This window comes from Oryx dammah, unplaced genomic scaffold (genome assembly GCF_014754425.2).
Source record: "Oryx dammah isolate SB20612 unplaced genomic scaffold, SCBI_Odam_1.1 HiC_scaffold_28, whole genome shotgun sequence".
Classification (NCBI taxonomy): domain Eukaryota; kingdom Metazoa; phylum Chordata; class Mammalia; order Artiodactyla; family Bovidae; genus Oryx; species Oryx dammah.
In genome coordinates this window covers 49,037,787-49,062,975 of record NW_024070212.1, presented here as the reverse complement: position 1 = coordinate 49,062,975, position 25,189 = coordinate 49,037,787, and the positions used below count along the sequence as shown (strand labels likewise).

The 25,189-nt window shown below is 40.1% G+C and overlaps 1 pseudogene; it reads left to right on the top strand.

Annotated features, from left to right (window-relative positions):
* Nucleotides 1-18,122: 18,122 nt before the first annotated feature.
* LOC120857114 lies at nucleotides 18,123-18,223 on the top strand (annotated as a pseudogene).
* The last annotated feature ends 6,966 nt before the right edge of the window (nucleotides 18,224-25,189 follow it).

The following is a 25,189-nucleotide window of genomic DNA, read 5'->3' as shown; positions in this document are numbered from 1 at the left end:
CATGAAAGGCAAAAACTATTCAGAGTCCAGAAAAGAAACTAACTAGTGTTAAACTCACTGCCCATTTTCACTTTGGGCATCTCAGTTACATTCTAGGACTGCACTGTCCAATACATCAGCCACTAGCCCTATGTGACTATTTACATTGAAACTTAAAATTTCAGTTTCTTAGTAGCGGTCACACCTTTCAAGTGTTTATTAATAGCCCACATGTGGCAGCTAGTCACTAAGTTGGGCAGCACACATACACCATTTCTGTCCATCAGAAAGTTCTCTTGGCAGCACTATTCCAGAAAAAGGAGGAACAACACTCCATTGTGACCTTCAGCCCAAAGGCTCACAATGAAATAGTGAAATGAAAGCCTATTTCACTTGGCTCAGTGCTTTCCATAGCGCAAACCAAAAAGCACTCAAGCACAAAAGCGGTGGCCTCTCCTTGTACTGAGGTGATAAAAATGGCTTTAACCTCACCGCTTCACCTCCGCCGCATTCTGTGGTTTGCAAGACACATTATCTTAGGAAAGAACATTGTTAAGAGGCACACAATTCTATTGCCATCTCTTGGCACTCGTGCATGAGTAGGGACTAGATCTGCCATAGTTGTAAAGAACCAGGTCTTGGGCTCCAGTGATTGGGCATCATTTCTACTTGTGATATCAGACATTCATGCTATCAATCCAACAACAGCTTTTAAAACTCTGCCACCAAATTGGGACATCAGTTGAGTGCCAGTTTTCACTTCACCCACCAAGGGAGAAGTCCATTCTTTTCTTGACAGTCTAAAGTATCTGTTTTAGAGCAAGACAAAACTTAGTGCAATTAGAGTAGCAATTCTAATCTATCCAATTATCTGGGAACTAGTAACTTCCAAATTAATGCATGGGACTAGACTGTAACCTAAAATTTCACATGTGTTTGCCAAAAGTGTGTTTAACCTCTTTGAGCTCCTGTCTTCTCATTATAAACTGGAAAGAATAAAACGATCTACTTACTCATTGAAGTGACAATTAAGTGAAATAATACACCCAAGGCACAAAATAAGCATTCAGTGAATGGTAATTGCTGTTATCCAAAGTTTCAAAACATCAATATGACAAAAATTTAAATAGATTTCTAAAAGACTCCGCCACAGAAAAATCCTGACTCTACCACCTGCTGATAATCGTTTGGCCTCTGTAAGCTTGTTTCATCAGATAAGTAAGAATAAGAGTTGCCAACAACAGAAGTGTTATTTGTGTGAGAAATGTCTAAAAACAGTAAAGTACAATATCAGCTAATGTTAATTAACTTTGTCTCAACCTCTACCAAAAATGAAACTAAGAAACTACATTCAGTTCAGTTCAGTTCAGTCGCTCAGTCTGGTCCGACTCTTTGCGACCCCGTGAATCACAGCACGCCAGGCCTCCCTGTCCATCACCAACTCTCGGAGTTCACTCAGACTCACGTCCATCGAGTCAGTGATGCCATCCAGCCATCTCATCCTCTGTCGTCCCCTTCTCCTCCTGCCCCCAATCCCTCCCAGCATCAGTGTCTTTTCCTATGAGTCAACTCTTCGCATGAGGTGGCCAAAGTACTGGAGTTTCAGCTTCAGCATCATTCCTTCCAAAGAACATCTAGGACTGATCTCCTTTAGAAGGGATTGGTTGGATCTCCTTGCAGTCCAAAGGACTCTCAAGAGTCTTCTGCAACACCACAGTTCAAAAGCATCAATTCTTCAGCGCTCAGCCTTCTTCACAGTCCAGCTCTCACATCCATACATGACCACAGGAAAAACCATAGCCTTGACTAGACAGACCTTAGTCGGAAAAGTAATGTCTCTGCTTTTGAATATGCTATCTAGGTTGGTCAATTAGGAAGGTAAAATTTTACTTTACGATAAAATTAATTTAGCATCAAAACACAACTTGGTAGCAACCCCTGTTGAAGTCATCACTGAAAGGCCATACAACAATCAACATTGCCACCACAGAATTTGTCAGCAAAGTCTGTGGTAACCAGCTTTTTCCCCAGTTAATCATTTTCTCCACATGAGAAATTTGAAACCCATGCAGCCACATTGTCTACTCTGAAAAAGAACTTTCAGAAAAGAAAACCAGCAGCCAATTACAGCAAGAAGAGAAACAGTATTGAATTACAGAAGTCAGTTATTAAAATAACCTTTCTTACAGGTGTGGAATTAAACCTAACACTTCATAAATTTTTGTTTGACACTCAAATGGCCACAGAATAAGGAGATAACAGTCTCAAAATAAAGCTGATATGTTAATAAGCTGTTCCTGTGACTTGAAGATCAAGCAAGGTATATTAATCCTAACTCAATAACAAAATATCTTGTTAGAGTAATTACATTTTCAAAAGTTTTAATGAAAAATCAAACATTGTTTTAGACATTTCCCTGTTTGCTACTAGGCTTTCTAAAGGCAGAAGTCATTTTGGTGGTAACCATGATAAGCAAAGACAGGGAGACCGGGGATTTGAATTGAATTTATAGCTGACTCATAGGGAGTGTTTACAAGACATTGCCACTGGGATCCACCCATTCAACACCCTTTCAGTTCCACCCTATACATTTGTTTAGGTAGCACCCCTGGGGGAAGCTGGGAACGTGGAGGACTAGGAATGCAATAACCAAAGCTTTTTGGCCATAAGCGTGCTAATTATTTTTCCCCAGCTTTCCTTCCTTTCTTCCTCCATCTCTCCCTTTTCTTTCTTTCATTTTCCTTCCTTCTGTCCTCCTTTCAATGATTTGATTTGTCTCAGAATGACAATTATAATACTAACTGTTATTGTGTTTGGGGTGCCAAGTCTGAGCCACTGGTTAGAAGCTTTTTTATATTAGCTGGTTTCAGTATCTAAATTTGACTCTAGACAAAATTATTAGTTTGTTAAGTTCTACTTTTTGTTTTTTTCTACTCTTTAATTGAGGTTTTGGAATACTGCAGGCTATTGTGTTAATGGATATTGCATTTGTGTTATTCAGGATTATTCATTGACAGTTTTTATGAAATACAGAGGCAAGTTTATATACCTTATGAGAGATATCCAAATAGAGATAAGCCACTCTCCATGAGTTGGGCTATGGAAGCACTTTTTATTTAAGAGGGACTTCCATGGTGGCTCAGACAGTTAAGCATCTGTCAACAATGTGGGAAACCTGGGTTCGATCCCTGGGTTGGGAAGGTCCCCGGAGAAGGAAATGGCAATCCACTCCAGTACTATTGCCTGGAAAATCCCATGGACAGAGGAGCCTGGTAGGCTACAGTCCATGGGGTTGCAAAGAGTCGGACACGACTGGGCGACCTTCACCGTAACCCTATTATTATCCTCATTTTGAACCACAATAAACTGTGGAAAATTCTGAGAGAGATGGGAATACCAGACCACTTGACCTGCCTCTTGAGAAATCTGTATGCAGGTCAGGAAGCAACAGTTAGAACTGGACATGGAACCACAGACTGGTTGCAAATAGGAAAAAGAGTACATCAAGGCTGTATATTGTCACCCTGCTTATTTAACTTCTATGCAGAGTACATGATGAGAAACACTGGGCTGGAAGAAACACAAGCTGGAATCAAGATTGCCGGGAGAAATATCAATAACCTCAGATATGCAGATGACACCACCCTTATGGCAGAAAGTGAAGAGGAACTAAAAAGCCTCTTGATGAAAGTGAAAGTGGAGAATGAAAAAGTTGGCTTAAAGCTCAACATTCAGAAAACGAAGATCATGGCATCTGGTCCCATCACTTCATGGGAAATAGATGGGGAAACAGTGGAAACAGTGTCAGACTTTATTTTGGGGAGCTCCAAAATCAGTGCAGATGGCGATTGCAGCCATGAAATTAAAAGACACTTGCTCCTTAGAAGAAAAGTTATGACCAAACTAGACAGTATATTCAAAAGCAGAGACATTACTTTGCTGACTAAGGTCTGTCTAGTCAAGGTTATGGTTTTTCCTATGGTCACGTATGGATGTGAGAGTTGGACTGTAAAGAAGGCTGAGCGCTGAAGAATTGATGCGTTTGAACTGTGGTGTTGGAGAAGACTCTTGAGAGTCCCTTGGACTGCAAGGCGATCCAACCAGTCCATTCTGAGGGAGATTAGCCCTGGGATTTCCTTGGAGGGAATGATGCTGAAGCTGAAGCTCCAGTACTTTGGCTACCTCATGCGAAGAGTTGACTCATAGGAAAAGACTCTGATGCTGGGAGGGATTGGGGGCAGGAGGAGAAGGGGACGACAGAGGATGAGATAGCTGGATGGCATCACTGACTCGATGGACGTGAGTCTGAGTGAACTCTGAGAGTTGGTGATGGACAAGGAGGCCTGGCGTGCTGCAATTCATGGGATCGCAAAGAGTTGGACACGACTGAGCGACTGAACTGAACTGAACTGATAAGTGAACCCAAGCAAATCACTAAGAATACTTCATTTATTTACTCATTCAATCATTCACTTATAAACCTATCAAGAACATAGAATTGTGTCAGGCACTTTTCTAAAAGGAAGGGCAATAACTAATATTCTCAGTTCATATCACCAACAATGTAATGTGCTTCCAAAATGAGGTGGCTGTCATTGCTGCTGCTACTAAGTCGCATCAGTCGTGTCTGACTTTTTGTGACCTTATGGACCGTTCCCCTCTGGCTCTTCTATCTATGGTGTTCACCAGTCAAGGATACTGGAGTGGGTTGCCATGCCTTCCTTCATGGGATCTTCCCAACCCAGAGATCAAATACACTTCTCTTATACCTCCAGCATTGGCAAGTGGGTTCTTTACCACTGGTACCACCTGGAAAGCCCACAGCTATCATTTGGCCCATATAAAAGATGAGGACACTATGGCTGGCCCAAAACCACAATGACAGAAAAACAAAAAGCAAAAATGCAATCATAATTCTCTCTTCACTGCGTTGTTTGGAGTTACAAAAATGTAGTACCTGTGTTGAGACTCTAGTTTAAGAACGTATGGTTTCCTGTACAAGACAGACATGTGAACAAATAAATGGACAATAATGATATGTTCTATTATTTGGAGATGTAGTATGATGGGAACATACAGAATGGGGATTTACTTAATCTGGCCAAGGAGTTGTACTATTTTTATCTGCCCACATCCCTTTCCATCTTCTAATAACAGGTGTAGATACCTGACCTCAAGCTAAACCAATCGTGTTACCTTGATCCCCTGACCACAGTAACTGGCTCAAGGGGGTAGGCTTGGGAGAAACCTCCCCGAGGATTTTTCAGGCCAAAGCTGCCCTTTGCCTTCTCATTATGAAGCTCAGGGATTTGAATCCAGAGATCCTGGCTATTCTCAAGTAAAAAATGAAACAGAGAGCATCCTGAAGATATAGAATCCTCGGTTCCAGTCAATCCTGCCTTTCCTAAGCCTCTGTTGCTCTGATTTTTCTTTAATGCTGTGGCCTCACCAAGAACCTCCAAGTGACTCATTCACTCACCAAGTATTTTCTGAACATTTACATACATATGCTGCCTATATAATATATGGCTTATTATACCAATTATTATTTTAGGTACTCTTCTAGGCACTGGGGATAGATACAAGTGGTAGCCAGCCTCTATTTGGGCCCCCAGTGATCCTTGCTGCCTAATCTTCCATCCTTGTATAGTCCCTCCCACATTGATAAGGGCTGGACTGTGTGACCTATAAAATACAGGAAAAGCATAGATTATAACCTCTGAGACAATGTCGTTAGGGCACTGTAGTTTTTCCCTGTTCTCTTAGATTGCCTGCTTTGGGGGAAGTCAGCAGCTACGTGTGAGCAACTCTGTTAAGAACAAAACTACGGCCTCCCATCAGCATCTAGAACCAATTTGAAACCCATGTCAATGAGCCACCTTGGAAATAGACCCTTTAGTCCCAGTCAAGTTTTCAGATAACTCCAGTCCTAGCCCACATCTGACTGAATCCCGCAAGAAACCGTAAACCAGGGCCATTCAGTAAGCTGCTCCCAAATTCTTGACATGTCAAAACTGTAAGGGATAATAAACATTTATTAGGGCTTCCCTGGTGGTCCAGGTGTTGAGAATCCGCCTACCAAAGCAGGGGACACGGGTCTGGTTCCTGGTCCGAGATGATCAGCCTCTACACAACTACTGAGCCCGCCCTCTAGAGCCTGAGTTCTGCAACAGGAGAAGCCAACGCAGTGAGAAACCCGTGCACACAACAAGAGTAACCCGTACGCACCACGGCTAGGGGAAACCTGCGCACCCAGCGAAGACCCAGTGTAGCCAAAACCCTAAATAATAATAAATGCTTATTGCTGTTCTAAGGCACTAAATTTTAAAGTGATTTTTTTTTTACCACAAATAGCAATAAATGGCAATAGTAATAAAAATTAATACAATATGTCAATGACAAGAACAGACAGAAACCATGCCTTCATGGAGCTCAAATTCTTGTGGGAGAAAACAGACAATAAACAGATATATACTATAAGGAAAAAAATAGTAGGAAAGCTGAATATCCACATGTAAAAGAATGAAGTTGGACCCTTGTCTTCTATCACATAAAAAAAATTAATTCAAAGTGGATCAAAGACTTCAACTTAAGAATTGAAGCTATAAACTCATTTAAAAAATAGGGGGAAATTTTTATAACATTGGATTTCTTAAATGTGACACCAAAAACACAGGCAACAAAAGGAAAAATACATAAATTGGATTTCATCAAAATTAAAAATGTGTCTGCATCAAAGGACACTATCAAAACAGTTAAAAAATAACTCATGGAATGGGAGAAAATATTTTCAAATCATATATTTGATAAGGAATTAATACCTAAACTATATAAAGGAATGCTACAGTTGAATAACAAAAAAGCAAATAAGCCAATTAAAAAATGGGGAAAAAACATGAACAGACATTTCACCCAAAAAAGAGATAAAACAGCACCTGAGAGGATGCACAATATTATTAGTCATTAGAAAAATGCAAATGAAAACCACAATGAAATACCATTTGACACTCAGTATGGTGGCTATTAGGAAAAAAAAAATCAGAAAATTACAAATATTTCAGAGTACATGGAGAAATTGGAACCCTTACACATTGCTGATGGACATGTAAACTGATGAAGCCACTGTGGAAAACAGTTGGCAGTTCCTCAAACAGTTAAACAAAATCACCATTTGACCCTGCAATTATCCTTCAAGCTGCTTAAAGGAATTCCAAACAGAAACTTAAACAGACACACCAGTGTTTATAGCAGCACTATCTATAATAGCCAAAAGGAGAAACAACCCAAGAATCTATCAACAAATGAATGGATAAAAAAGATATGGTATATCCATACAATGGAATATTATTCAGCTGTAAAAGGCAATGAAGTTCTGATACATACTACAAGACGAGTAAAGCTCAAATATGTTAAGTGAAATAAACCAAACACAAAAGAGCAAATATTATATGATTCCACATGTATGAGCTATCTAGGTATTCACAGAGACAGAAAGTAAAATAGGGGTTACTAGGGTCCAGGGGAAGGGAACATGGGGAGTTAGTCTTAAATGGGCAGAGAGTTTCTGATTGAGAAGATGAACATATTTTGAAACTAGATAATGGTGATGGTTATACAATATTGTGAATGTACTTAATGTCACTGAATTGTAGATCTAAAAACAGTTACAATAGTAAACTTCATAATATATATGTATATATTTCCACAATAGGAAGAGAAAAGAAAGCCTCCTAAAAATGAGAAAGAGAATCTTGAGTTGACTTAGTTGAAATAGTAAGTTGAATATATAAACAACCTTCCAGAAATATATGGTATATAAGATGGTGTAAGTACAAGGAGAAAATTAAAACACAGAAAGGAAGAAGGAGTATGGGGAAGGGTTATTAAATTTTTAAATAAAATAGGCAGGGGAAGATCTCACAAACAAGGTAGTAAGAGAGCAAGTCATCCAGCAAAGAGTATTTCAGACAGAGAGAAAAGCAAGTACAAAGGCTCCGAGGCAGGAATATACCTAGTATAATCAAGGAACAGCAAAGAGGCTAGTGTTATGGTTAGATTGGATGAGCACCATAGAAAATGCTAGGATATGAAATCAGAGAGAAAACAGAACCAGGATACAAAGTGTGCCCTGCAGGCCATCTTCAGGCCTTTGGCTTTTACTCCAAGTGGGATGGATAAGCAGAGTGACACGCTCTGATCTGTTTTTGTTTAAAAGCATCAGCTGGCTGCTGTGCAGTGAATTGATTCTAGCTGCTGGGGCTGCTAAGTTGCTTCAGTTGTGTCCGACTCTGTGCGACCCCATAAGACGGCAGCCCACCGGGCTCCTCTGTCCCTGGGATTCTCCAGGCAAGAACACTAGAGTGGTTTGCCGTCTCCTTTTCCAATGCATAAATGCATTCTAAGTCGCTTCAGTCGTGTCCGACTCTATGTGACCCTATGGACAGCAGCTCACCAGGCTCCTCTGCCCACAGGATTCTCTAGGCAAGAATACTGGAGTGGGTTGCCGTTTCCTTCTCAAAATTGATTCTAGGGAAGGGTAGAAACAGGGAGGCTAATGAGAAAGTGACTGCTTGGGCCAGAGTAGGAAGTTCAAGTAGGTGAGAGGTGATCAATGTATTTTCAGTCAACATGACTTGTCTTCAGGTTGGCTATGGTTAAAAGAGAGAAATCAGAGATGACTCCGACATTTGGGGATTGGGCAAGTAGACGGACGGAGTTTCCATTTACAAGAAAGGAAAGACTGATATCTGTTAGTGGTTTCCCTGCCCCAATACTACTCATTCTGTAATAACTGAGGGGAAAGTGGAAAAGAACATTTTATCTTTGTTTGTAATTAAGTAGAAGTTATGGGCAACACACAATTTACTAGTCCTGGATCCTAGCCTGTGTTCATTTCATCATTTAAGTTTTTTTAATTGAAATATAGTGATTTACAATGTTGTGTTAGTTTCAAGTGTATAGCAAAGTGATTCAGTTTTACTTTGATTGTTTTACATATTAGATTATTACAAGATATTTTTCTATAGTTCACTGTGCTCAACAGTAAATATTGTTGCTTATCTAGTTGTTAATCCCACATTCCTAATTTATCTCTCTCCTGTTGCCTTTCCTCTTTGGTAACCATAAGTGTGTTTTTTACATTTTTGAGTCTGTTTCTGTTTTATATATAGATTCATTTGCATTATTTTTTAGAGTCTACATCTAAGTAATGTTATATACTATATATCTTTCTCTGTCTGACTTACTTTCTTAGAATGAAACTCTCTAGGTCCATCCATGTTGCTGCAAATGGCAAGATTTCATCCTTTTTCTATGGATGAGTTCCACAGAAAGACTGTAATCTTTTGATGTGGACCTGAAACAATGGTACAGAATTCTATTATCTCTAGCCTATCAGAATTTAAAGGGCTTAACTCCTATCTAATTATGATCCATACGGTTTTCCTAATAATTAAGTATCAGTCAGTTCAGTTCAGTTCAGTCACTCAGTCGTGTCCGACTCTTTGCGACCCCATGAATTGCAGCACACCAGGCCTCCCTGTCCATCACCAACTCCCAGAGTTCACTCAAACTCACGTCCATCGAGTCAGTGATGCCATCCAGCCATCTCATCCTCTGTCGTCCCCTTCTCCTCCTACCTCCAATCCCTCCCAGCCTTAGAGTCTTTTCCTATGAGTCAACTCTTCGCATGAGGTGGCCAAAGTACTGGAGTTTCAGCTTTAGCATCATTCCTTCCAAAGAAATCCCAGGGCTGATCTCCTTCAGAATGGACTGGTTGGATCTCCTTGCAGTCCAAGGGACTCTCAAGAGTCTTCTCCAACACCACAGTTCAAACGCATCAATTCTTCGGCACTCAGCCTTCTTCACAGTCCAACTCTCACATCCATACATGACTACTGGAAAAACCATAGCCTTATCTAGATGGACCTTTGTTGGCAAAGTAATGTCTCTGCTTTTGAATATGCTATCTAGGTTGATCATAACTTTCCTTCCAAGGAGTAAGCATCTTTTAATTTCATGGCTGCAGTCACCATCTGCAGTGATTTTGGAGCCCAAAAAAATAAAGTCTGACACTGTTTCCACTGTTACTCCATCTATTTGGCATGAAATGATGGGACCAGATGCCATGATCTTAGTTTTCTGATACCTAAGTATAAAAAAGGCAGAACTATAGTTTTGTGAGTCTCAGTTCAGTTCACTCAGTCGTGTCTAACTCTTTGGGACCTCATGGACTGCAGCACGCCAGGCTTCCCTGTCCATCACCAACTCCCGGAGTTTACTCAAACTCATGTACATCGAGTTGGTGATGTCATCCAACCATCTCATCCTCTGTTGTCCCCTTCTCCTCCTGCCTTCAAGCTTTCCCAGTATCAGGGTCTTTTCCAATGAGTCAATTCTTCCCATCAGGTGGCCAAAGTACTGGAGCTTCAGCTTCAGCATCTGTCCTTTCAGTGAACATTCAGGACTGATTTCCATTAGAATTGACTGGTTGGATCTCCCTGCAGTCCAAGAGACTCTCAAGAGTCTTCTCCAGCACCACAATTCAAAAGCATCAATTCTTTGGTGCTCAGCTTTCTTTATGGTCCAACTCTCACATCCTTACATGACCACTGGAAAAACCATAGTCTTGACTAGATGGACTTTTGTTGGTCAGGTATTATCTCTGCTTTTTAAAATGTTGTCTAGATTTGTCATAATTTTTCTTCCAAGGAATAAGCGTCTTTTAATTTCATGACTGCTGTCACCATCTTCAGTGATTTGGGAGCCCAAGAAAATTAAGTCTGTCACTGTTTCCACTGTTTCCCCATCTATTTGCCATGAAGTGATGGGACTGGATGCCATGATCTTGGTTTTTTGAATGTTGAGTTTTAAGCCAACTTTTTTACTCTCCTCTTTCACTTTCATCAAGAGGCTATTTAGTTTCTCTTTGCTTTCTGGCATAAGAGTGGTATCATCTGGATATCTGAGGTTATTGATATTTCTCCCAGCAATCGTGATTCCACCTTGTGCTTTATCCAGCCTGGCATTTCACATGATGTACTCTGCCTAGAAGTTAAATAAGCAAGGTGACAACATGCAGCCTTGACGTATACCTTTTTCAATCTGGAATCAGTCTGTTGTTCTATGTCCAGTCCTAACTGTTGCTTCTTGACCTGCATATAGATTTCTCAGAAGGCAGGTAAGGTGGTCTGGTATTCCCATCTCTTTCAGAATTTTCCAGTTTGTTGTGACCTACACAGTCAAAGGCTTTGGCTTGGTCAATAAAGCAGAAGTAGATGTTTTTCTGGAACTCTCTTGCTTTTTCAATGATCTAATCGATGTTGACAATTTGATCTCTGGTTCCTCTGCGTTTTCTAAATCCAGCTTGAACATCTGGAAGTTCATGATTCATGTACTGTTGAAGCCTGGTTTGGAGAATTTTGAGCATTATTTTGCTAGTACATGAGATGAGTGCAATTGTGTGGTAGTTTAAACATTCTTTGGAATTGCCTTTCTTTGGGATTGGAATGACAGCTGAATTTTTCCAGTCCTGTGGCCACTGCTGAGTCTTCCAAATTTCCTGGCATATTGAGTGCAGCACTTTGTGAGTCTCAAATAACATCTAATTCAGCTCACAATTAACATCTAACAATGATTCTGAAAAACATTGTGTATGTAATTCACTTATATATTTTGCCTGAATGATAATCAAGTCTGACTTATTGCTGTAGCCAAGAAATTATCAATCAGTTGTAAACTATCACCTAAGACTTCATGAGCTTTATTTATTTTTTAATATAAATATTCAGTCTAGATTTTATCTTCAGTTCAGTTCAGTTCAGTTGCTCAGTCATGTCCGACTCTTTCTGACTCCATGAATCGCAGCACACCAAGCCTCCCTGTCCATCACCAACTCCTGGAGTTCACTCAGACTCACGACTGTTAGGTAGAAGGCGACCAGGTACACCAAAAAATGTCTAATGGGCTTTAATGGCGAAGCGCTCCCCGGCGGGGTTCCCGGACTGAACGGGGCAGGTAGAGGGAATCCGCACCGAACCGCGTTGGGAGTTTGTTTATATATGCACGTTGCGAGGGATGGCTGGGCTAGCAGATGGGAGTTTGGATAGGCTGCTGGTTCGTGGCGTCGCGAGCTGATAGGTTTCTCTATGCAGCTGGGGCAGGGCGGCTTATGTAGCTGAGGCGGCGTGGTTCATGCAGCTGGGGCAGGGCGGCTTTAGCTGGCGGAGTGTGCTGTCCTTGGTCCCTGGCATCTGGGAGGCTCCCTCCATTAGGGACTTCCCCCGCCGGCGGGGGAGAGGAGGGGCGGCCCATCATGGCAACCCGGGTCCGACCTTACAACTACCATGGGGTCCGTGATGCCATCCAGCCATCTCATCCTCTGTTGTCCCCTTCTCCTGCCCCCAATCCCTCCCAGCATCAGAGTCTTTTCCAATGAGTCAACTCTTAGCATGAGGTGGCCAAAGTACTGGAGTTTCAGCTTTAGCATCATTCCTTCCGAAGAAATCCCAGGGCTGACCTCCTTTAGGATGGACTGGTTGGATCTCCTTGCAGTCCAACGGACTCTCAAGAGTCTTCTCCAACACCACAGTTCAAAAGCATCAATTCTTCGGCGCTCAGCCCAAATCTATACCACAAGGAAAACTCCTATCTAAAGCTGAAAAAACTGTAATAAAACAGAATAGTGTCAAAAGAAAATATCTCAGTGGCAGTGAGAGAGAAATAGCAACTAGGTAAACAACAAATTTAAGAGCAAATAATTTAGAAGATAGAGAAATGAAGTCATTAAAAATGTTAAGAGAAAATAGCTGCTAATGAAGAATTGGGCACCCCTTCAAGAAGAATGGTAAAATTAAGATCTTTTTGGATATATAGGAACTGAGAATGTTTGCCACTAGAGATTTGCACAGGCCAGAATTCTGAAAGGGAATACTTGGGGCAATGCTTCTTAGACTTCAATATGTATACCTTTAAAGTGTATACATATCACCCAAGGATTATATTAAATACAGTTACTGTTTCAGTAGATCTTGAGGAAGAGCCCATGAGTCTACATTTCTCATAATTGCCCATGTGATGCCAATGTTGCTGATCTCAGACCAGAAGCAGGAAAAGAAAGAAGAAAAATAATTCTAGCTAAAAGGTGGGAAATGAACTACTAAGCAAAGATGTAAGTAAGCAGGTAGTCAAATCTAAACAAATATCTATATAACAATAAATATTGCTCATTTGGAAGTTTTTTTTTAAAGATAAAACAAAAAAAATTGGAAACTTATTTATTTATTTACAAATTCTGTGTTTTATCATTGAAAACAAAACACAGCAGCAAGTTTTGTGTTGGCTTCAATAAGACCAAATAGTTCATCTTTAACATAGCTACTACATTCTAAAATTGAAGTCAACACAGTCATTACTACAAATTACTTATTGAAAGAATCTATTCTGAAGAGAAAGGAAATAAGGAAAAAGAATTTAAACAATTCCTCCAAACCACACATTTATAAATATTGTCATATTTAAAATGCTTGAAAGGCATGAATTCTCCATAAATGGAAAAGCAGTTTGCTATTGGCAACAGAAAAAACTCAGCCACAGTTTACCAAATGCTTGAAAATATAAAAGCTATATCTGAAAAAACTGGAAATTTAGGTTGGGAAGGTGGCAAGTGGAATCTTTCCAGGAATCGTACCAGGAACTGAACGCATGAGCCACAACTACTGAGCCCACTCTCTAGAGCCCATGCTCCAAAACAAGACAAGCTGCTGCAATGAGAAGCCTGCCCCCCGCCCCCCACACACACACTCACTGCAACTAGATAAAGCCCTCACTCAGCAACAAAGATCCAGTGCAGGCTAAAAATTTAAAAAAAAAAAAAAAGTTGATTGGATGAAAAAATAAATAAAACCCAACTATTTACAAGAGACATACCTAAAATATAAGAATATGGAAAGGTTTAAAGAAGTAGAAAAAAGGCCAGTCATCAATGTCAGTAGACATTGATGCCATAATTTTGCAAAATCTTGGGAGAAACTGAGCAAACTATATGAAAGATTTCCCTGTAGTATTTCTTACAACTGTGTATAAATGTACTATTACCTTAATAGAATTTCAGTTAGAAAAAGATAAGCCAGGCAAACACCAACAAAAAGATAGCTGTGATAAAATGTCAGACTTTAGTGTACATAAGAATCACCTGAAGAGTATGTAAAAACAGATTGTTGGGTCCATCCCAGTTTCTAAATCAGTAGGTCAAGGTTGGGACTCATTTCTGGTAGGTCCCCAGGTAGTGTTACTGCTGCTAGTTGGAAAACCTCACCTCAAGGGTCCCTGGTTTGATGTAATGAACCTCTAAGTACTGACGCGTTTTGGCAAACTTTTTTTTATTTTGGCTGCCCTATGTGGCTTGCCAGAGCCACAGCAGTGAAAGTGCTGGTTCTTAATCACTAGGTTGCCAGAGAATTCCCCATTTTGGCAATCTTATTTAAGGCTGGGCTCCCCAACCTCCAGGGTCTAATGCCTGATGATCTGAGGTGGAGCTGATATAATAATAATAGATATAAAAGTGAGTGAAAGTGAAGTTGCTCAGTCATGTCCGACTCTTTGCGACCCCATGGACTGTAGCCTACCAGGCTCCTCTGTCCATGGGATTCTCCAGGCAATAGTACTGGAGTGGATTGCCATTCCCTTCTCCAGGGGATCTTCCCGACCTGGGGATCGAACCCAGGTTTCCCACATTGTAGACAGGCGCTTTACCGGCTGAGCCACCATCATCCCAAAACTATCCCCTACCCCCACCCACCCACCACAAGCCTCCGCCAACCCCACCTCGACCTCACTCCCCTGGCCCCGTCTGTGGAAAAATCGTCTTCCGTGAAACTGGTCATTAGTGTCAAAAATTTGACTGCTGGTTTAAAATATTTCTGCAATTTTTTTTTTTTTTCTGAGTGATTTAGAAGAACTGGAGTAGTAGTAGTGCTCTATTGCTCAGTCATGTCTTAGCAACCTCATGGACTGTAGCCTGCCAGGCTCCTCTGGGATTTCCCAGCCAAGAATACTGGAGTGGGTTTCCATTTACTCCTCCAGGGGATCTTCCAGATCCAGGGATTAGAACCCACGTCTCCTGCACTGCAGGCAGAGTATTCCCGCTGAGCCTTGGGGAAAGCCCAAGAGGAACTGGAGTATTTTAAAGCAAATTCTTAAATCTGTAAACATTGTTTTAAAAGTTTTTTAAAAAATAATTAACAACTTTGATTTTTTTATGGAAAAATAGGAACCAGTTTCCAACAATTTGAGAATACTTATTTGTCTCAAGCATACACTGGACATTTCTAAACATTAACCACTTTTCAGACAATAAAGCAAGTCTCAACAAATTTTAAATAACTGGCATTATATGGAATACTTTCTCTGACCGAAACTCAATGAAATTAGAAGTCAACAGCAAAAATTTTATCTATTTATATTTCTCTCTTTAAGGTAAAAATATAGATAAATCAATTTTAGTCCCCAGAGTTCTCAATATTTGAAAATATGTTCTTTCTTTTTTTCTTCTTTTTTTGGTGTTCTGGGTCTTTGTTGCTGTGTGCAGGCTTTTCTCTAGTTGTGCTGTGCGGTCTTGTCATTGCAGTGACTTCTCTTGTTGGAGAGGCACGGGCTCTAGGGCACTTGAATTTCAATAGTTGTAGCGCAAGGGCTTAGTTGCACCTTGGCATGTGGAATCTTCCTGGACCAGGAATTGAACCCATGTCCTCTGCATTGGCAGGCAGATTCTTAACCACTAGACCACCAAGGGAGTCCCGAAAATATACTTCTAAATAACTTCTGTTTCCAGCAATAACTCTATACTATGAAAGTGAATGAACAGCACACCATTTGTGCTATATAGGTGTACTGAATTATGAGTAAAATTCACCTATTACTTGGGTTGCAGTGGGAAACAAGCATGGAAACTATTGGCCTAGAAAAACTCTTACACACGTTTATTTCAAGAAAGTTCATAACAGCATTGTTAGTGGTAGAAAAAAAAACAAAACCAAATATCCATTGACAGGTGAATGTACATGGAATATTAACACAATGGATATTATATATCAGGGCAAATGAATGAACTACAGCTCTACACAAAATGTAGATGAAACCTAGAAACATAATGATGGTAGTGGTTTAGTAGCTAAGTCATGTCCGACTCTGTGACCTCATGGACTGTAGCCCATCAGGCTCCTCTGTACATGGGATTTCCCAGGCAAGAACACTGGAGTGGGTTGCCATTTCCCCCTCCAGGGGATCTTTCCAACCCAGGGATCAATCCTGTATCTCCTGCATTGCAGGGAGATTCTTAACCACTGAGCCACCAGGGAAGGCTTAGAAACATAATATTAAGTTGCAAAAGCAACTTGCAGAAAGCCTCATAAGATATGACACTATTTTTAAGAAGTTCTAAAAGGAACGAAATAATACATTGTTTAAGAAAGTATACATAATGTACTCAACAAAACTGTTAAAATAGATGTGAAAATGCTAACATTAGTGTTTTTTTTTCCTCTGGGGAGACAGGCAAGCCCATAGGATAGGAAAGGAGTGGCCCAGGTACATGCAAATGTGTTGGTGAGGTATTGGGACCAGGCAAAGTTTGGTGTTGTTTAAGGCCATCTGTTTTATTATTGAATTTTATTACATACAGATATTCTCTCTCTTTTTTTTTTTTGAGCAAATATTACATGCCAAAAATTTTTTAAAGAGGAAAGTTCTGATTTAGGAAACAAGAAGTACTACTACTAAAATTCAATTTTTAGGGGACAAAAATATTCAGTGAATTTTTATTCTACATCAAAGAAAATTGTGGAGCCTAAGGACTCATGGGCTGGGATCCTCAAGCCTTCAGACTTTCCCATTGTCCTTCCTCAGGAGAATGACCCTCAATCTCAGTCATTCAGAGCCTGGGAAATATAAACAGGTCCCATCCTGGACAATGCAAGCAAACTGGCATAGTTTTTGTTGACCAAGGCTTCTTTTTTCCCACCAGTGAAGTATTGCTTCAAATCTGCATGTCTCTCATTATTTCCAAAGCTTCTGATTTTTAGGGTGGGAAAAGAAAGTTTTAGAGTTTATTAGGTAAATTTCTCTGCATCCCTCCAGCCATGTATACTTCTTTTTTTAAAAAAAAAAAAAATCAGATTATAGAAACATTACCTGTTAATTGTATGTGATCACAAAGATTAAAATCGCTTATAATCTCATCACCGAATGATAATCACCATTGACATTTTTGGTTTCTTTTCTTTCTTTTTCATTTCTGAGTAAATGAATACCTATAGTTTGTTTATTTATAAAAATGGGATCATACTTACTGACACACATAAAGCCATGAAACTGAGCTGAGTGAGTATAGATGAAGAAGAGAACAGGCTTAAAGACTGAGTCTTAGCTAGAGCACAACTAGAGAGGCTGGAGAGAGGGGGAACTAACAAAAGAGACTGAGACAGAGCAATCAAGTGAAATGAATGGGAACCAGGAGACTGTGTAGAGTCTGGGCAGCCAAGAGAAGAAAAAAGTATTTCAAGAATACTGAGTTAATTGCTATTGATGAGTAAAGAATGACCACTGGATTTAGCAAAATGGACATTATTGCTGCTGTTTTCACTGAACAGTGTAGGCAAAAGACTGACTGGAGTGGGTCCAAGAAAAAATAAGAGGAAAGAACGTGGAATCATAGACAAATGTGTGCGATAGTTTCACTGTAACGGAAAGGTGAAAAGTGGAGGATGGTTGTAAGAAAGTGTTTTTTGTTTGTTTGTTTTTTAAAGTGAGATAAATAACGTCTTGTTTGGATGCTAATTGAGAAGAACTGTTAGAAGGGGGAAACTGAGGGTACAGGAGAGAAGGGAGAGAATCACTGGAGCAACATCACAGAATAATAGCTGGCGTGGAAGAGTTAGCCTCAGATGGAGTCCTGGGCAATTCATCCACTGTTACAAGAGGAAAGGCAAGGTGTCTATACACAAAAGTGTTTAGGTGAGTAGAGATGGTGGGAATTTGTAGACATTCTTTTCTGATTATGCTTATAATTTCTCAGTGAAACAAGAAGAAAAGCCATCGGAGAGTGAGGATGTAGACAGTACTGACAATTTCAGAAGCTAAAAGAATGCTTGCTTTGGCAGCACATATACTAAAATGGAACAATAGAGAGAGAATTAGCATAACCCCTGAACAAGGGAATATGAAAATTTGTGAAGTGTTCATGAAGATGAAGAAAAAGCTAAGAGGAATGTATGACATAATTGTCTGGGACAGTGAAACAAATTCATTAGAGAAATACAATATGATTGATTGCCAGGCATCATCAATGGCCCACTTAAAGTTCATAGTAAAAAATTTTAAATGAAAAAAAAAAGAATTTAAAATGAGAGCAGTCAGCATGGTTGTGCTTTTACCCCAAACACACTGGATGTAGACACAGAGTCAGCAGAGATACAAATGAGATCAAAACTCAGATTCTGGTAAAATGAACAACTTTTCTTCTATGATTTTACAGCTTCATTCTTCCTCAAATTATTTCTTTCTTGGAAAATAGGATGAAACATATTTCTACCAATTCAAAATTTTTTCAGTATCTACTCAATACTTGCCTTCTCATTCCGGTCTTTCAGTGTCATGGTCATCAGGATCACTATCCACCCAATCTTCTTGACCCTTGATTCCTCAGTTACTCATCCAAATTTTATCAATATTTTTCACACATTGCTGCATTTCTCATTCCCTAATACCTCCTTTTTGGTTATTTTGGCTTGATGAATTCTTGGATATCCTAGGATACCTACTGAATCTTGTCCACAAACCCCTTTTCCCTACCCTTGGGTAGAATCAGGGAAACATATGAACAATTGATGGGACATAATTAGTTCCTTACTCAGCTCAAATTTTTTCAGGGGTAATTTGTCCAAACAATGACATAAATTCCAGTAAGTATCCACTGATATTATAATGATCTTGATTTATCTTTGGAAACACTTTTTACCTGGGAAGAAAGATTTTAATTTAAAAATATAAATAGATACTACTGTTTTAGGTACTCAGATTTAATCAGAGGAAGCTCATTATTAATTTGATCTGGTAAAACTGGAATTTCAGAAAGGTGAAACTAAACAGAAGTATGGAAAATAGACAGAGGTAGAAAATGCTGATTGAAAAGTCACCCATGGTGCAAGAAACTTAAGTGAGACAAAAAGATGTGTTTGATTGGCAATGTTTAATCATCTAGGCATTTAATATTTGTAACATAAAACAAAGTTTTTCACTAAGACTATCCATACAGGTATTACTCCTGTTAGGTTTTCCTTTCATTGATATAATCTTCAAAGCATAGTAATACCTTGATTTTTAAGTAATTTTAAGTAGTGTTTGAAGTGAGTGGTTTTTAAGTTATTTGACAAGTTTAATTTTAAAATCTGAATCTGAATATTATCTAAACAAATTCTGCTTAATTAACTGCTTTATTGTCTAGATGCAGTGTTTAGTTTCTCTGAGCTTTAATCAAGAGCTGGGTGCCCTTTGGGACTCTAAAAGAGCAACTTCCAACTCTGATTCCAATCACCATGTTGTATCTACAGTATTTTGGGGAACGTGTACCAGTCAGTAAGTGACACAAAGCAGGAAATAGCCCATCCTTGAAATCCTCAGAGGGTTGGAGGAGATTTTTGTTCCCATTTGACTTTTCTCCAGAGCCTCTAAGGAGTAGGAGGCTGAGAGGGCCAGTTTGTGCACTGATGGGGGTACAGCATCTTTCAGTCCTCAGTCCGAGTCAGGAGGAAAGAAGCGCCTCTGACCCATGGTCCCATGAATCCCAGAGGACCACAGAGGAAGTGGTGTGGTCAAGCAGGCAACTCACAGGAGAAGATCCTCAGTGATAGGGAGCAAAAATTCCTCTGGGGGAACCAGGCCCACTTTTGTGTAGCCACTTTGGGTAGCCCACCAGTTGAGGGACTCCCACTTCCTGTAGAAATTCTAATTGGGTCTCAGTTCAGTTCAGTTCAGTCCCTCAGTTGTGTCCAACTCTTTGTGACCCCATGAATCACAGCACACCAGGCCTCCCTGTCCATCACCAACTCCCGGAGTTCACTCAAACTCATGTCCATCAAGTCGGTGATGCCATCCAGCCATCTCATCCTCTGTTGTCCCCTTCTCCTCCTGCCCCCAATCCCTCCCAGCATCAGGGTCTTTTCCAATGAGTCAACTCTTAGCATGAGGTGGCCAAAGTACTGGAGTTTCAGCTTTAGCATCATTCCTTCCAAAGAACACCCAGGACCGATCTCCTTTAGAATGGACTGGTTGGATCTCCTTGCAGTCCAAGGGACTCTCAAGAGTCTTCTCCAACACCACAGTTCAAAAGCATCAATTCTTCAGCACTCAGCTTTCTTCACAATCCAACGCTCACGTCCATACATGACCACTGGAAAAACCATAGCCTTGACTAGACGGACCTTTGTTGGCAAAGTAATGTCTCTGTTTTTGAATATGCTATCTAGGTTGGTCATAACTTTTCTTCCAAGGAGTAAGCGTCTCTTAATTTCATGGCTGCAGTCACCATCTGCAGTGATTTTGGAGCCCAAAAAAAGAAAGTCTGACACTATTTCCACGGTTTCCCCATCTATTTCCCATTAAGTGATGGGACCGGATGCCATGATCTTTGTTTTCTGAATGTTGAGCTTTAAGCCAACTTTTTCACTCTCCTCTTTCTCTTTCATCAAGAGGCTCTTTAGTTCCTCTTCACTTTCTGCCATAAGGGTGGTGTCATTTGCATATCTGAGGTTATTGATATCTCTCCCAGCAATCTTGATTCCAGCTTGTGCTTCTTCCAGCCCAGCGTTTCTCATGATGTACTCTGCATATAAGTTAAATAAGCAGGGTGACAATATACAGCCTTGACGTACTCCTTTTCCTATTTGGACCAGTCTGTTGTTCCATGTCCAGTTCTAACTGTTGCTTCCTGACCTGCATATAGGTTTCTCAAGAGGCAGGTCAGGTTGTCTTGTATTCCCATCTCTTGAAGAATTTTCCACAGTTTATTGTGATCCAATTGGGTCTAGTGAGCTGTTTAAAGGATCCTATTTTTTTTTTCTTAAAACCTCTCTTGCCACTTCTCCTTCTTTCCACAGTCTCAATTGGATTTTCTGAACCTGTTGTGCCAATTTATACCCAAAGTGTAATCCATATATCAGTCAGTGTTCTCCAGAGAAACAGAAACCATAGAATACACACACGCATACACAGACACACACACACATGCAAGTCCTTTATTTTAAGGCATTGGCTCATGGTGATGGTGGGGATTGGTTAATCTGAAATCTTGCAGGGCAAACTGGCTGGCTGGAAACTCAGGCAGGAGCTGATGGTCCAGTCCTGAGGCCAAAATTTGTAGGGCAGGCCAACAGACTAAAAACTCGAGCATGATTTTATGCTGCATACTTGAGAAAGAATTTCTTCTCCAAGAAATCTGTTTTTTCTCTTAATTTCTTCAACTGATTAGATGAGGCCTACTCACATTATCAAGGTCATCTCTTTTACTTAAAGCCAACTGGTTATAGATGTTAACCACATCTATAAAATACCACTGCAACAATACCTACATTCATTTTTAAATATATATGTTAAATTAATTTATTTACTGAACACATGGGCTCAGTAGTTATAGCACATGGACTTAGTTTCTCCATGGCCTGTGGGATCTTAGTTCCCTGACCAAGGATTAAACCCACGTCCCCTGAATTGCAAGACGGATTCTTAACCACTGAACCACCAGGGCCGTCCCTACATTAATGTCTGATTGAATAAGTGGGTACCACAGCCTAGCCAAGCTGACACATAAGACAAACCATCAAACCTCCATATAAAAAAAAACCACACACTTGTACTTTGTTGGGCAGTTACTATGTACTAGATATAATGGTAGGTACTTCACATGAACTGTATTATTTACTACAACCTCATGGGGTATAATTAATTTTGTTTTACAGACGATGAAACTAAGGTTTAGAGTAGTTAGGTAATTTGCTTCAAGTGAAACAATGAGGAAGCCATTGAGTCAGGGTGCAGACCTAAGCTTGTCTGACTCCTGACAAGTCCATGTTCTAGGGAATCTTTCTGGTCTTGAGGAGATCTCCTGAGCATGCTTTGTCCACGGGTCTCTGGTGACATCACAGGAACTGCCTCAGTCATGCATTGGAGAAGGAAATGGCAACCTACTCCAGTGTTCTTGCCTAGAGAATCCCAGGGATGGGGGAGCCTGGTGGGCTGCCGTCTATGGGGTTGCACAGAGTCAGACACGACTGAAGCGACTTAGCAGCAGTCTCAGTCCAAGTCTGAGCATGGCCAGTACACTCACTGTGATCCTCAGTTCTAGCTCTCAGTTTCCAAGACCACATGAATTTCCAGAGAAATCAGCCCACATAAATTTCAGCAGTGTGGTTAAGCAACTTAAGAGTAAGAGACAGGAAGGCAAACCCAACTTCTCACTCTGGTTTGAAAGACAACACCCTTAGACTGAAATCTCCACTCTCTGAGTTGGTTTGTCTAACATTGTCCACATTGATAATCTGCTACAGTATCAGGATATTGCAAACAGATTCTCTTAACTACTAACATTTTTATCACTAAATCCTTCCTTTGTCTTTGAGACACATCTCTTCTCAATTTTCTAATTTTTTCTCTCTTTTTAGGATTATCAGAAGTCTGTTCATTGCCCCCTTATTTTCTCCTTCATTAGCTCATTTGAAACCTCTTCTTAGGAAAGGAACGTTTAAAATTATTCACTCCATAGTTATCTTTACCAGCACTATGTGTATTTACATTTGAATAAAATGTTTACTTAAATGGCTAGATTTCTGATTCATGGAATGTTAGTCAACAGCTGAGAAGGCATGTGATAGCTATAGAGGCTTCAGGTTGTGGTTCTGGATAATCCCTTGTTATCATTTGCTTGCCTTGTTTATGTCCAGCCCTATTCAGGAGAAATTCCTTTTGTGTTCAGGTTCACTGACACTTTCCTGTATCCATTCCAAGAGATAAACCTGAAAACTAAGAAGATTAAAAAACACGAGCATAGAAATTGGGTTTATATGCATTTCCATTAATATTTTCATCAGTACTACTAGTAAGAATAAACATTGAGTATTTAATTCTCAAAGTAACCTGAAAGGGAGGTACTATTATTATTGCCATTTCTCAGGTACAGAATTTAGGGCTCAGAGAGATGATAAGTGGCAGAGCCATGTGGAAATCTAGAAGACACTCACCCTAACCCCAGGCTCTTCACAGGTAGAATTTAACATTCATCCCAGAGAGACAGGTGCAGAGGAATAGAGCATGAAAGCAACGTCAGTCAGTTCTGGGGACATTTATCAAAGTTGATACTTGGGTTATCAGAATTCCAGTCTGAAATCCCAGTTCACTACTGAAAACTGAGATATGTTTCTGAAAATTTCAGAGTTTGAAGAAGGAGTTTTAAAAAACATAATCAGTACTCTTCACTGTAATACAAAAAGGCCCATCCTTATGTTATGGGTTTAAATTTCCAAATGATGAAGTTAGGCAGTAGTTACCCTCCCTTTTAACACAAACTGTCAGGCTTGACAATTGGTGTTAGGCAGTCCTCTCTCTGCTGCAGAAAATCCTCTCTGAAGATTATTTCAGGTTCAGCTGGCAGAGAACTCAACCTCTCAGTTTCTGAGATCTAGAAAATCCAGTGTCCTAATCCAGGTTTCTACTCATTCACAGTGGCTTCTGATTTATGACCATCTCTGCCTGTGGCTCATATTCAGGGCTCGTTGTTTTTGTTCCTGTTTCATTAATGCCTTCCCAGAACTCAGCACTTCATGAGTTTTCACAAGAAATTCACTTCCACCACCATTCTGTGAATTTTAGTAGACTTTGCTGAAGATATGTGGGATCATAGAGAAAGGTCAATTCATAGATTCACTCTTCTCTCTTTGCTTTCCCTTCTCTCTCATCCACCCTAATCCTTTCCAGAAGCAAAGTAAATTCTTCACTTGGCTTTCTGCATAGCAATTTAGCAAGCGTGGTGCTTGAGCATGTCGGGGTCTTAACCTTTGTACTAGCACCTTATCCAAGTATTTTCTCCAACAAATATAGTGCTCTCCTTGAGAAGAAATCTCGTAGAAAAAAAAGTCATCTGCCCTATTATAGGGTGAGTGAAGTCGCTCAGTCGCGTCCAACTCTTTGCGACCCCCATGGACTGTAGCCTACCAGGCTTCTCCATCCATGAGATTTTCCAGGCAAGAGTACTGGAGTGAGTTGCCATTTCCTTTTCCAGGGGATCTTCCCGACCCAGGAATCAAACCTGGGTCTCCTGCATTGTAGGCAGACACTTTACCCTCTGAGCCACCAGGGAAGCTCTCTCCCTATTATAGAGATAAAACTTACTTGGTTCTGGGAAAAAGGACTGGTGAGTCATTAATAAATGTGTTAAGCAATGATAGCAAAATTTTCAAATTCTCCTATCCAGAAGGTCATGTTAATTTTATACTTTTGTCAAATGAAAAATTATTCTTATATGTGTGGTTTTAAAGCAAAGAGTCATTTTATACAGCTGAAACTAACACAATACTATTAATCAACTACACTCTAATATAAAAATTAAAAAAAATCCAAGCAAGCCTTTTTTTTTTTTTTGACAGGGCCTTTTACTTAACCTGTGATTAGATGACACCATGTTTTAATGATTACTTCCAGGATTAAATGGCCAAAGTTCACACAGTGAACTAAAAGCAAAGAAGTTAAAACTACACCTAAAGTACCCAAACTAATGCCAATCAAAACTGTTATTCCAATGTAAATATTATAACTACATTGGTTATATGAGACAAAGTTGGGCAAAGTTCAGAGACTCAAAAACTGAAGATAAGACTGTAATCATCAAGCCAAGTCAGGAAACCAAATGTTGTTGGGTGACGGCAGATAAGGAACTAGTGATGGTTTCAGGCTACCTTAATAGCAGGGGTCTGGGACAGGCAGCTTTCTAGATGGGAAGGTAGGGTGAGGGATCAGGTCTTGAAGCTGCAGTTATATAGCACTTCACAGAAACTGAGAAAACATTAATTGTCTGTATCAATGACTATGGTGCTAATGAGACTGTGCAGATACTAAAGCCCATTCTCTGTCTTTGACACCACCCTGGCCCTGGAGTCCACAATGGTCTGAA